This window comes from Giraffa tippelskirchi, chromosome 2 (genome assembly GCF_054371585.1).
Source record: "Giraffa tippelskirchi isolate mGirTip1 chromosome 2, T2T-mGirTip1v1.2.pri, whole genome shotgun sequence".
NCBI lineage: Eukaryota > Metazoa > Chordata > Mammalia > Artiodactyla > Giraffidae > Giraffa > Giraffa tippelskirchi.
In genome coordinates, this window is record NC_137276.1 from 20,165,271 (window position 1) to 20,178,120 (window position 12,850).

At 44.1% G+C, this 12,850-nt stretch overlaps 1 protein-coding gene across 14 annotated transcripts in view; it reads right to left on the reverse strand.

Annotated features, from left to right (window-relative positions):
* RBM20 (RNA binding motif protein 20) overlaps window positions 1-12,850 on the reverse strand; it is a 199,105-nt gene that overhangs the window by 60,030 nt on the left and 126,225 nt on the right. For 2 of the 14 annotated variants that reach the window (XM_081541183.1, XM_081541167.1), the window contains exon 1: window positions 3,986-6,462. The exons of the other annotated variants lie outside the window; for them this stretch is intronic. The gene's annotated coding sequence lies outside the window, so the exon portion shown is untranslated. Of the gene's footprint in view, window positions 1-3,985; window positions 6,463-12,850 lie in introns of those variants that run through there. 14 annotated transcript variants of the gene reach the window in all.

Sequence of the window (12,850 nt, forward strand, 5' to 3'; positions counted from 1 at the left end):
GCAACTAACACACACAGAAACATTCTTATAAGGTATAACGTTCAAACTCACTGGTAATCAAAGAGATAAAGTTAAACCATTAGAAACAAATATTTGCTTACCAAAGTAGCAAATACACACACACAAGTAAATAACAGCACTCAGTACCAGTGAGATAAAGTGGAATGGACACAATATCAGTGATAATCTAAACTCGTGCAACTTTGCCCAAAGGTAGTCTGACAACAGGCACTCATTACAGCCATATTCTTTGACGCAATAATTCAATCCTATAAACATGCCCTAACAAAACAAGCTAAAATGTAGACAAAACTTGATACGCAAAGATGTTTAATAAAACTACATTATTTAAGAGTCCAGTGTTGAAAGTTACAAATATCCAATAACAGCAGGGAGGGGAGTTTTAAAGTGAGTAAATTATAATACATTTACAGAATGAAATGTTCAGTAAGCATTCACTACTGGTGCAAGAATTTCCATTGTGTTATGCAATATTTAAGACATTCAAAGAAGTCTTCCCATCATCAAGTTTAAAATAGAAGATATCCCACCACACTAAGTCCTCCTTGGGTATCTGTTCTCTCCATCCTCACCCCACCTTCATCAATGCCAGTGACAGACATCATCTTGAATTTGGTCAGGTCATAGTTTACAAAGAAAAAAAATGGTGACAAGAGAAAATCCATCTACTCTAATGTTAAGTGAAAAAAGTCGTCTTCAAAATTACACCTAGAACGAATTGTGTGTGTATATTTGTGCCAAACACATTTTTATCCTTGTCCTCATTTCGCATCCAAAAGCAACAAGAATCATGTGCCCTTCAGTCCATTCTGAAATCCAACTAGCAAAAGAAATAAAAAAATTACAAGGGAAGAATCTGAATTTTCGGTCATAGGCGGTGGTGGGCTCTCACAGAATCTTATTTTGGGGGTGTTCTGTCTGACACGTGCCTTTCATGTGACTTCTGTTGGTTGGTGATGGTATTTTCTAGACCAAAAATCAGGACCTGTGAACTGGAAAGGGAACAGACATTCCCAGAAAGTCTGGTGTAAGTGGTTACCACTGTCAGGGCCATTTTGTAAGACCCTATATTTCCTGGTCTTAAACTCCCCTTCTGGGGAGTGAGTGCCATCAGGAAATGTGTTTGAGATGCTGATAAGCTGGAATTCTCAGGGCATCTTAATGGGAAGAATGGAACTGTGCAATTGAGATTGGGGTTATCTTGGACAGACCAGGCTATACATTTAGCACGCCTCCGGAAGTGTGGGGGAGAAGCTGAAAAGCTGACACCGTTTAACAAGGCGTCCACTGTCGCAGGCTTTCTACAGCATGAGTCTGATGATAATGAAACAAAGGGGAAGGGCCAGAAGGTAGGCATAGGCAAGGAAAGAGAGAGAGGTGGTTGGCATGTCACACCTCTCCCACTTTGGGTCGGTGCTCTCACTGGTCTGAGAGAATGAGCACAGGCAGGTAGGGGAGACAGGTGAGGGGGAGAGATTCTTCACATTTACTGCGACGCCATGTGACCAGTGCTTTGCCTGTGCTATCTCACTGGACCTCTCCATGAGTCCTATGGGGTAGGTAGTGATGTGTGCTGTGCTGTGCGAAGTCACTGCAGTCGTGTTCTAGTCTTTGCAACCCTATGGACTGTAGCCCGCCAGGCTCCTCTGTCCATGCGATTCTCCAGGCAAGAACACTGGAGTGGGTTGCCACGCCCTCTTCCAGGGGAATCTTCCTAACCCAGGGATCAAACTCAGGTCTCTCACATTGCAGGCAGGTTCTTTACCATCTGAGTCACCAGGGAAGCCCAAGAATACTGGAATGGGTTGCCATTTCCTTCTCCAGGGGATCTTCCTGATCCAGAGATTGAACCCACATCTCTTAGGTCTCCTGCACTGGCAGGCAGGTTCTTTTACCACTAGCGCCACTTGGGAAGCCCATGGGGTAGGTAACTTCATCTCAATTTTGCAGGGCAAGAACCTACAGCTCAGAGAGACTAGGTGACCTATTTAACAAATGCCCACCGTTGGTGAGTACAGACCAAGGAGTCACACTTTGCAAAGAAGAGAAAGGGCACAGCCCTCTTCATGGGCTGCTTCACTGTTTTGCCCAAAGTGAGTTCTCAGAACATTAGGCACCCCCACATTCAAATTCAAGCACAAAGCACATCTCAAAGCCAGACAAAAACAAAGTTGGCTTACTCTTTCCCATTCTATGAGAAATCAAGTATTTGCTGTAAGTCATTAAAGAGACAGGATGTTCCCTCAGCCAGCAGCCTTGCTGTGCTCCAAGGACAGAACAGGCTGGTTGTATGTTAAGATACTGCAGGGTTGCGGGGAGGGCTCGAGGTTAAAATTGGTGACAGACCTCTTCTCCTCTGGGTAGTTGTGCTGGTTGCAGCCAAGCCTTGGTGGCGCCGCTGTGGCTGAGGCACATATCATGGCAGCAGCAGAGTTGGAGAGGTACTAACTGTCTATGTAGGCGAGAATGTGAAAGGCACAGGAGGATGGTCTAGAGGCTGGTGATAGATTTCTACTTGTGTAGTATTAAGTGGCTGAGCTTTAGAGGAGCAATTAAGCTTAACTCAAAACCCTGCCCACACAGGGCCAATCCTTCCTACCAGGTCTGTCCCTGAGGCAGCCTGTCCTTGCTAACAAGGCGATAATGAGGTGCCAACTTGGTTTCCATGACGAGAGTAAGACAAGGTTGGTTTTGTTTTTCCCAGAGAAGTCAGCTGTATTTTCTAAAACTGTGTTCTGGGCTGGAGGGAGCTCTCGCTGGAGATTCCCCTTCGCCTCAGAAAGGACATGTGGGGAAGAGCTGTCTTTCCAACGAGGAGAGCCAGCCTCGCTGGGTATTTGTAGGTCAGCCATGGGAAACGAGTGCTTTCCTGAGGATGGCCCAGGTTACAGAAGTCTACTCATTCACATGCAGCATAAATTAAGAAGACCAACTAGATTTTCTTCTCGACTTCCGCTTTGCCCCGCAAACTGGTCCCCAACTTGAATCAACCTTGAGTGGAAGTGGTTTCCTAAGAATCATCAGAATCAGATACCCTTTTGAACCAAAGACCCTTAGATAAAAAAGAAATGACACATCATCCTACTTTTAGAAAGTCTTAAAATTCTCAGCCTATCAGAGTTAGTAACTTAAAATTCAAGTGCAGCGACTTCTCTGGTGGTTAAGACTCTGTGCTCCTACTGCAGGGGACACAGGTTCGATCCCTGGTTGGGAACTAAGATCCCGCACGCCACGAGGTGCAGCCAAAACAGATTAAAAATAAAAACAAATTAAAAAATAAAATTCGGGTGTGTATAACAATCAAACTTCTGAGCCAAAAATTGGGGCATGTGGTCTGAAACCCTAAAGGACAGAACTGATGTCACCCTCCTGTCTTCCTACTGTCACAGTTTGTCACTGTTGCATCACTGCCCTGTATTGAAAGTAACTGCTTACGTGCCTTTCACCCTCCATGAGACACAAGCTCCACCAGGGAAGGGAGCATTTCTCAGAGATTCTCTCATTTTCTAGGCACACTTCCTTAAGCTTGGTGAGCACTTGGTAACTGCCATGAACAGAATGAAGAAGGAAAATAATGGATGAGTTAAAGGAAGGAGAATCTAAATATAGCCAGAAAGCAAGTGGATTTTGCTGTTGTATACAGCCTGAACTTCACTCAGGTACAGAGTCACCAGAGCAGGAGTTCCAATACACTCTCTCCCTGTCCAAATCTAGGTTTGTGTGCTTGTTTTTTTCAAATGAAGTATTTTTTATTTATTTGGCTGGACTATGTGGCATGCAGAATCGTAGTTCCCTGACCAGGGATCAAATCCGTGCCCTCTGGAGTGGAAGTGTGGAGTCTCAACCAGCAGGGAAGTCCCCGAACCTACGTTTTGAAATCAAATGGACAATCCCTGTGGTAAGATGAATAATGAACCGTCCCAAATATTTCTATATCCTAATCCCCAGAACCTCTGAATCTTACCTAATATAGTAAAGGGGACTCTGCAGATGTGATTAAATTAAGAATCTTGAGATGAGAGGTTATCCTGGATTATCTGAGCTGGCCCAATGTAATCACTGCTGCTGCTGCTGCTGCTAAGTCGCGTCAGTCGTGTCCGACTCTGTGCGACCCCAGAGACGGCAGCCCACCAGGCTCCCCCGTCCCTGGGATTCTCCAGGCAAGAGTACTGGAGTGGGTTGCCATTTCCTTCTCCAGGGCATGAAAGTGAAAAGTGAAAGTGGAGTCGCTCAGTCGTGTCCGACTCAGTGACCCCATGGACTGCAGCCCGCCAGGCTCCTCCGTTCATGGGATTTTCCAGGCAAGAGTACTGGAGTGGGGTGCCATTGCCTTCTCCCACAGTCCTTATAAAATAGAGGCAGGAGGATTAGAGTCAGAGAGAGAAGATGTAAGGATGGAAGCAGAATCAGAGAGGAGAAAAGATGCTATGCTGCTGGCTTCGAAGACAGAGGAAGGGGCCATGAGCCAATGAAATGCAAGTGGTCTCTAGAAATTGGAAAAGACAAGGAAACAAAATTTCCCCTGAAGGCTCCAGTAGAAACCAGCCCTGCTGACACCTTGACTTTGGTCCCATGAGACTGACTTTGCACTTCTGACTCTCAGAAATGTAAGAAATTTGTGTTGTTGGAAGCTACAAATTTCTGGTAACATGTTACAGACACAACAGGAAACTAAAACAACCCACCAAGAAAGTGAGATGTGAAAGAGGCTTCCACACAGAGAGGCAGGGGTGGCTATGGGGACATTGGCTGGATTTGTTGGTATGAACTCTTGCCCACAGCAGTCCTGGGGAGTACAGACCATCTGACCCAGGATCTGAAGACCCTCTGGGAACTTAGCCAGGAGCCAAAACAACATAGAGGTCTCTTCCTTTTCCAAGTCAGATTTCTCTAAATAGCTGGAGCAATGGCACCCTGGGAAAGCTTAGAACTACAGATCCTTAGGGACCAACTCATCTACGCCTCTCATCAACAAAGAAAGTGACTTACCCAAAGCCACACAAAACCCATCTAATCAGAACCCAGAGCTTTCAAGCCAGCTTCTAGTGCCTGACAGAATAGCCTTGCCTCCAAAAGTCTTAAGTTTCAGAACTATTTCATCATCAAATCATCATCTCCATCCATATTTCTCTGTGGTCCTCCTCTCTGGTTCAGTGAGATGCTAACTCTCTGCCATAGGCAAGGCATTTGCTGAGCCCTGGGGAGAGGTGGAGATGCAGGCCCTTCTGGAACCCCCGTCAGCTCCAGTGATGACAGCAAGGGTGCCCTCTTGTCTGGGGAGCGGGTGGGGAGCACGGTTCTATGCACCTGCCACATCCTCTCTTAAGTTTTGTGCAGTAGCTCTGTCTACAGTCACATGGTCAAACCTGAGATCCGGGGAGGGAGGGAGAGCAGCGCAGTCAGGCACAGAACCGGGGCACCTGGCACGGAGCTAGAATACCTGCCACACAGCCCCAGGGAGGGCTGGTCCACTTTCACCACAGCCCCTCGGATTCATTCAGGCCTCAACAAGGCTCACTGTCCCCAGGGCTGAGGTTTCCTTTCCTTTCCTGAGCCATTCATTGTAACAAAGAACTCACAGCGCACAAACACATTCAAAACTTTGCTTCCCTGCTCACTTGGAAAGTTGGTTGCTTTTCCCAATTAAAGCAGCGTTTCTCTCAATATTTTTAAAAATAAAATACAATGTAAAAGAGAACAAGTTGCCTTTATAAGCCAGGAGATTTAGGAGCTCCAGATGAAAACTGTTTCCAATGATTTAATTCCATACTGTCAAAAGGATGTGCAACATATTGCATCTCTTGGGGCAGCCAACAGCTGTCTCCAACGCTCACTCTTTGCCCCAAAGCTCTGCCACATTTTATGCTGAGTGCCCAGCAGGATGTGATGATGGATTAATATTTGAGCACAGTAACTGAGGCACTGTCCTTCCTCAGTTCAAGTCGGGGTGCTGGAAATTCAGCAAGTGTTTGTGACATAATCCATCCTGTTCTCAAAGGAAAGGAGAGTGTTCAGGACACAGACAGGGGCTGCAGAGCCTCTGCTCTGAAACAAACTCCAGCAGAGGGGTCAACAGCACATGGACCAGCTTGAGTCAACCCGCATGGATTGAGCACCTATTACGTGCCAGGCAAAGTTGCTAGAGATGGAAAAAGAGAAAGGTCCTGAGACCACAGGGGAAACAGATCAGCACAAAGAAGATGAACATTCCCACAGAGGTTAGCACAAAACAGCAAGGCATGCAAGGAAGTGGTTCAAGCCTCAGATGTCTCAGAGCAATGTAACAAGTGAAACAAAAGACCAACTCAAGCGGCTGCTGCTGCTAAGTCGCGTCAGTCGTGTCCGACTCTGTGCGACCCCATAGACGGCAGCCCACCAGGCTTCCCCGTCCCTGGGATTCTCCAGGCAAGAACACTGGAGTGGGTTGCCATTTCCTTCTCCAATGCATGGAAGTGAAAAGTGAAGGTGAAGTCGCTTAGTCGTGCCAGACTCAAGGGCTGTCCCTGAACTCTGAACAAAACCTTTGAAACAGTCTGGGTTTATTAATCCACCTACAGGTGCAAAGATGCATCAGCTGTTGGTGAAAGGCAGTTGTAGAGTGAGTTGTGGTCAGAGACCAGCTTCCAAGTGCCTGTTACTGGTGGTGTGATGGGGGAAGTGAAGTGAAGTGTTAGTGGCTCAGTCGTGTCCGACTCTTTGCGACCCCATGGACTGTAGCCCACCAGGCTCCTCTGTCCATGGAATTCTACAGGCAAGAATACTAGAGTGGGTTGCCATGCTCTTCTCCAGAGGATCTTCCCGACCCAAGGATCAAATCCGGTCTCCTGCATTGCAAGCAGACTCTTTACTTTCTGAGCCACCAGGGAAGCCACAAATGAACTGCTGTAGAGGAAAACAAGCGCTGTTGTCCCTGGGTGGGCTCAAGCCACCAACCTTTTGGTTAACGGCTGAATGTGCTAATCGATTCATGCCACAGAGACCCATGATGGGGGAAAATCGCTTAATTTTTTCCAACCCTCAGAATTTTCTCATTTATAAAATGGGAATAGTAATGTCCACCCAATATGATCCAGCCAGTCAGAGCCCCCAGCCACTGTGACTGACTCAGGAACGGACACTCTCAGATGCTACTGGAGCCATTAAGAGACAGACCCTCGTCATCTTGTCAGGCCATGCCTGGGTTGCTAAACTGGCTGAATTTAAGCTACCGCTTAAGGAGAGGCTGCCTGAGAATAAAGCTAACCCATAGACACTGGCCTGGAGATGGGCACAGTCCACTCTTGGAGTTGCCTTGAGCCAGCTTCCCCTGGATCTGCTTGGACTTTTCTACCCATGAACCAATGCATTTCCTTTAGGTGCTTAATAAAAATAATAAGGTAAAAAGAAAAGCAGCCTACTTGAACCATCTGCAAGTAATTTGGATGGTTCCCTCCATGGTCCCACATTGAATCAAGAGTCCGCTGTCACACTCTAGCTTCCTCAGCTGGAGGCGAGGGGTCACTCAGGGAAAGTTTGGGCGGGCACTTTGGTGTGAGTACCTGCTGACCAAAGAGACCTGTTTCCTGGAGGTTCAGGAAGCAGAATGCTCCTCCATCCTGGGTGGACTAAGAGCCCTGCACTGTGATCACGAAATGTGAATAGGACGCTGGGGGACAGTCCCCACAAGAGTAGGGACCCAACTTCCTACAGGTTTGGAGATCCAATGCTGACCACACAGGTGCTCCTGTGAGAGGAGACAGAATGTCTTGGCCCTCACCTGGGAGAGTTTCTAAGCAACGCCTTTCAATTCTCAGTATCTAACAAGCCAATTTTGCTGTACTGAGAACTGGCTTTATTATGCCAGGCACTCATTATCCCCCAGGAGAAAAAGTTCTTTATTACAGATACGGTTCTCTGGTCTCCTTTCACTCAGAGGGGAGGTGAGTGTACTGTGAGTGCATATTGGGCTGTGGGCTGCCCTTTATGAACCAGGGTAGGAACCAAGGGATCCAGCCCTAACTCAGCGCTTATCAGTTGCGTCACTGTGCACAACAGACCTTATCTCTCTGAGCCTCAGTGTCCTCAACTATGAAAAGAGAAGTTACAGTCTTTCCTCATTTACATTATGAGGGTTGATTTGGGGTTCAGTAAGGAGTTGTCAGAATGCTCTGTGAATTATTTGGTGCTTACAGATGTAAAGGCATGGCATTGGCCAGAGATTATTGGAAAGAGAACATCTTTTGTGTGATCACAACATATTCTTCCTTTTCAGAAAACGCTCCTCTATAGAGGAAGTGATATTTATCACTCACATCCACGGAGATAACCTCGTTGCCACTAGGACTCAGAGTAGAAAGAGGTAAAATTGATTCAGCCATATTAATGGAGTACATATTGGGCTGTACCAAGGGCTGAACCATACCAAGGGCTTCCCTGATAGCTCAGTTGGTAAAGAATCCACCTGCAATGCAGGAGACACAGATTCGATTCCTGGGTCGGGGAGATTCCCTGGAAAACGGATAGGCTATCCACTCCAGTATTCTTGGGCTTCCCTTGTGACTCAGCTGGTAAAGAATCTGCCTGCAATGCAGGAGACCTCAGTTCAATCCCTGAGTTGGGAAGATCCCCTGGAGAAGGGAAAGGCTACCCACTCCAGTATTCTGGACTGGAGAATTCCATGAACTGTATAATCCATGGGGTCGCAAAGAGTTGGCCACAACTGAGTGACTTTCACTTTCAACCATACCAACGTGATTGTGCTCTGCATTGCATATGGCGGGTAGGGATGTAAAGAGCATTGCCCAGAGGCTAAGGGCACAGGTTTCAGAGTTTATATCAACTTGGATATAAATTTCAGTTTGCCGCATATCAGCTGGTGACTGTGGGCAAATATTTATTCTCTCTCAGCCTCAGTTCTCATTGTTAAAGCAAAGATGGTTATGTCTAAGCTATAGGTTTGTTCTGAGAGTTAAATGACAGGGTAGACACAAACTGTTCTGCACAGCTCCTGCATTACAGTAAGCAGCCACTAAACCAACGCAGCAGAGACCAGCACCACTACTAGTCTTCTTACCACTGTTGTTACCATAACTAATATTACCATCATCACCAGCATCATAGTCATCATCAGGGCAAATGGCAGGTGAGCTCTGCCAAGGCAGAGGAAAAAAAAAGAATTTAAAAAGTAAACGCAGACATGTGCTGAGAGAGGAATAGCAGGGGTGGGTACTGAGACTTGGAGAAAACACAGAGAGTTAATCACAGCTGCTTGGTGAACTGGATAAGTAGTCGTCAATAGATTTAAAAGCCGTAAAACAACACAAGGACGCAGCTGAAGTGTAGTGGTATAAATTCCCTGATAATGTTCATCCATCCAGAAGTAGAAGCCAAGAACTGAAGTCCAGAGCACAACGGTACCTTTGTCAACCAGGACAGTCACATTTTCAGTAAGCACCATACCTTCCACAATAAACAATCAGGAATTTAAATTCACTTTCAGTTCAACTCATCTCCCTTTCCAGGCCACAATGAATATGTCATTTCTTCTGAAGTGCTAAGATACAAAATATAATCCAGACAAGAGAGCTCACGACCAGACAAGAGAATGTTTTCCCAGGTTTGCTCACAGCTTACAGAACAACCAAATCAAATCAAGAGCAATGGTCAGGGTCAGGGACAGGCTTTCCATTGCCTCCTGAGAGTGGAACCTCAAATCACAAGCTCTCAGCTCTGCTATAACACTCTTAGAAGCTAGGTCAGGATGTGACCCTTGGGAACAGTCCCTAAATGTCAGGTTACAAAGATGACAATGATGAGACCACAGTAATATTGGGGCAGAATTCCAAACTGAAGCTAATTATCACAAACATAAGAGCAAGAGATCTCAGAGGTCATTGAATTTAACCCACTCATTCTACAGAGGAAAAAGGTGAAATCCAAAGTAGTTGGTATAATGTGTAAATCAACCCAACCACACAGCTAGAAAGAGGAGAGCTGAGGCTGGAACCCGGTCTTCATCCTCATTCCTCGGGGCTAATGCAGCCACTGTGGTGGATGTGTCCCCATCAACATGCATCAGCGGAGTCTTCTTTGTAGGAGAAGAGTGAGATCACACACTTTTTTGATAGTGCTGCCTTCCTGGTAACAATAGGGCTCCTGGATTATCACTAGAGAGGCCTCTGTGACTAATTTTGAGATGACTGGGTCCATGCTGGCATTATCCCGTATCTGGGTTTTAGCCATGACATTATCATGTGATGATTCATATCACCATGACACATTCATAACAGCAATCATAATCCTATTATCTCTCTTTTGTTTTGTGATTTTCAGTTGGAGTGTTAATAGATGTTTTCACCTCATTAGCTACCTGACCTCCAGAACAGTTTACATGGGTAGGTAAACGCAATATGACCATTTCTAGTTTATAGTAAGAAGACTGAGTGAGACCAAAAAAGGTCGGATGAATCATATGAGGGCATCCAGCAAATAAGGGACTTAGCTGGGACTTGAATGAGGGTCTTTTTACTGTACGACCAGTACCCTAACCCCGGTTTACACATTCATTAAAGGGAGCTTATAAAACCACATTCCTTTATCTATTTCCTTGAGTCCAGTTTTTTTTTTTTGGGGGGGGTGTTGTTTGTTTAAAGTTACTAAAATATAAAGCTATTTCTTTTATTTTGTGCTTTTCCTCCCAACTTGTCATAGTGTTTCATTTTATTTTTTCCAGGTTTATAGGTATATAACTAACATATGGGGCTTCCCTGGTGGCTTAGATGGTAAAGACTCTGACGACAATGCAGAAGACCCGGGTTCAAAATAACATACGACGTTGTATAAGTTTAGGTGCACACGTAATGATTTGATATATGTATATGACATGAAGTGATCACCACAATAAGTTTAGCTAACACAGTCAGGATGTGATTTTAAATAACACATTTGCTATCAAATCACCAGCCTTTTGGTCCATCGTACTCAGTACCACTTTAATCAGTCAGAATAAAATTCTCGGAACCTGGGGGACATGTAGTCACGAAGGTGCAGCTAGCGATTTTATAACTGACAAGAGAGGGCCTGCCTGTCCTGCCAGAGTTATTAGAAGTGCTCGAAATGTGAAAAAGAGAACTGATAATGCAGCAGAAGCAGAGAAATGAATACACATCCTGCTAGAGTCATAACAGGAAAAGACTTCAAGCAAAGAGAGAATGAATGTCAACTTTACCACCAAGAACCAGATATTAGCTTTTTTTCCTTTTCTTTCCTCTCTACCAAATTTCTTTCTTTAAAATATCTTTTCTTTTATGAAATGATGGTATTGTAGGTGGTAATTTATTTTTCATATCAGTATTTGTTTTGAATTTTAAAACTACAAAAATCTAAAGTACATAACAAATACTTATTAATTCACTGCTCATCAATCAAAATTAACAAATACTACCATTACAGTCATTTTGAGCCCAAGTACTTTTTATCAAAAAAAATAGAATTATACAGACAAAACTGACATCCCTTTGAGACTGCCCAGTCTAATTCCACCTTCATCTCCCCCAATAACATCCACAAGTGATCTGTGTATCTATTTACCTATATATCTGTTTTTTTACCTATCTATATATAGAAAAATTATAAAAGAGACTTTTTCTATACCTGCATGAGCTTACAGAACAGCACATAAGACTGGTTTCAACAATATTTCTCTTAAAGAAACAAATACATATGCTTTCAAGTTTCTTTTTACACACTGAACATTGAAAGCAGCATGATACAGTGAAAAACTTGGTAAGCTAAAAATCAGAAGATTCAGGCCTGGATCTACAGTTACTATTTAATTCCAGTGGGATTATATATCAGTCAACTTCCTCTTTTTTTTTGGTAAAATGAGAAAGCTGGATGAAAGGATCTCCAAGGCCTCTTCCACCTTTGATATCTGATGACTCTAAGGTTTAATCTCCTCCTCTGTCAAATGGAGATAACAGTGTCTGCCTTACTAACTGTTACAAATATCAAACATGATGTGCAGGTGTTCTGCAAAACAGTGATGATAATAATAATAATAGTTGAATAACACTGAATAATAATTATTATTAATGCTACTCACTAAAATTAAGCTATTTTTAAGCTTCTGGGAATACTTTTAAAGAAACTATTGTTATACTACTGTTGTTACACATAACTTGGTTTAGACTGACATGTTGCAGTCCAGGCAGCATGAAATAATTTAATTTCTTCTAACTCTGCTTTCTTGGGCAGGCAGTTCTGCACAAGGACAAGCTCTCAACTCTATCCATGAAGACTGAGTAAATGAAATATCAAAAGTGCCTTGCCATAAAGATGCTGTCTTCTACAAAGCATTCCATAGACAGAGCCAGGCTTCCACAGTAAAATGCAGTTCAAAGTACTTTAGGTCTGGAGTTGGTTTGCCTGAGACATAGTTCTTCAGAAAATGCATGCAGAATTTCACTCATTTTGTGAAGGATGAAATTGAGGGGGTAATTTGACTTACAGGGGTTAGGAGAGATCTTTCTGTTTTCTCAGTGACATAAGATATGGTGACCTCTCAATCCACTAACTCTTCTGGGGAACATCAGGGTCTTTGAGACAGAAAAACAAGCTGTTTGAAATGTATATTTAAGGGAATTCCCTGGCGATCCTGTTTTAGGACTCTGGGCTTTCACTGCCGTGACCCAGGTTCAATCCCTGATCAGAGAACTAAGATCCCGCAAAGCCACAGCATGTTCAAAAAAGAAAAAAAAAATTGAAATGCATGTTTAAAAACTGTTAAACAAGTTCTCTAAGAAACCAAATGATAATGTTTCTACAAGCAAATGAAATATTTAGGGGTTTA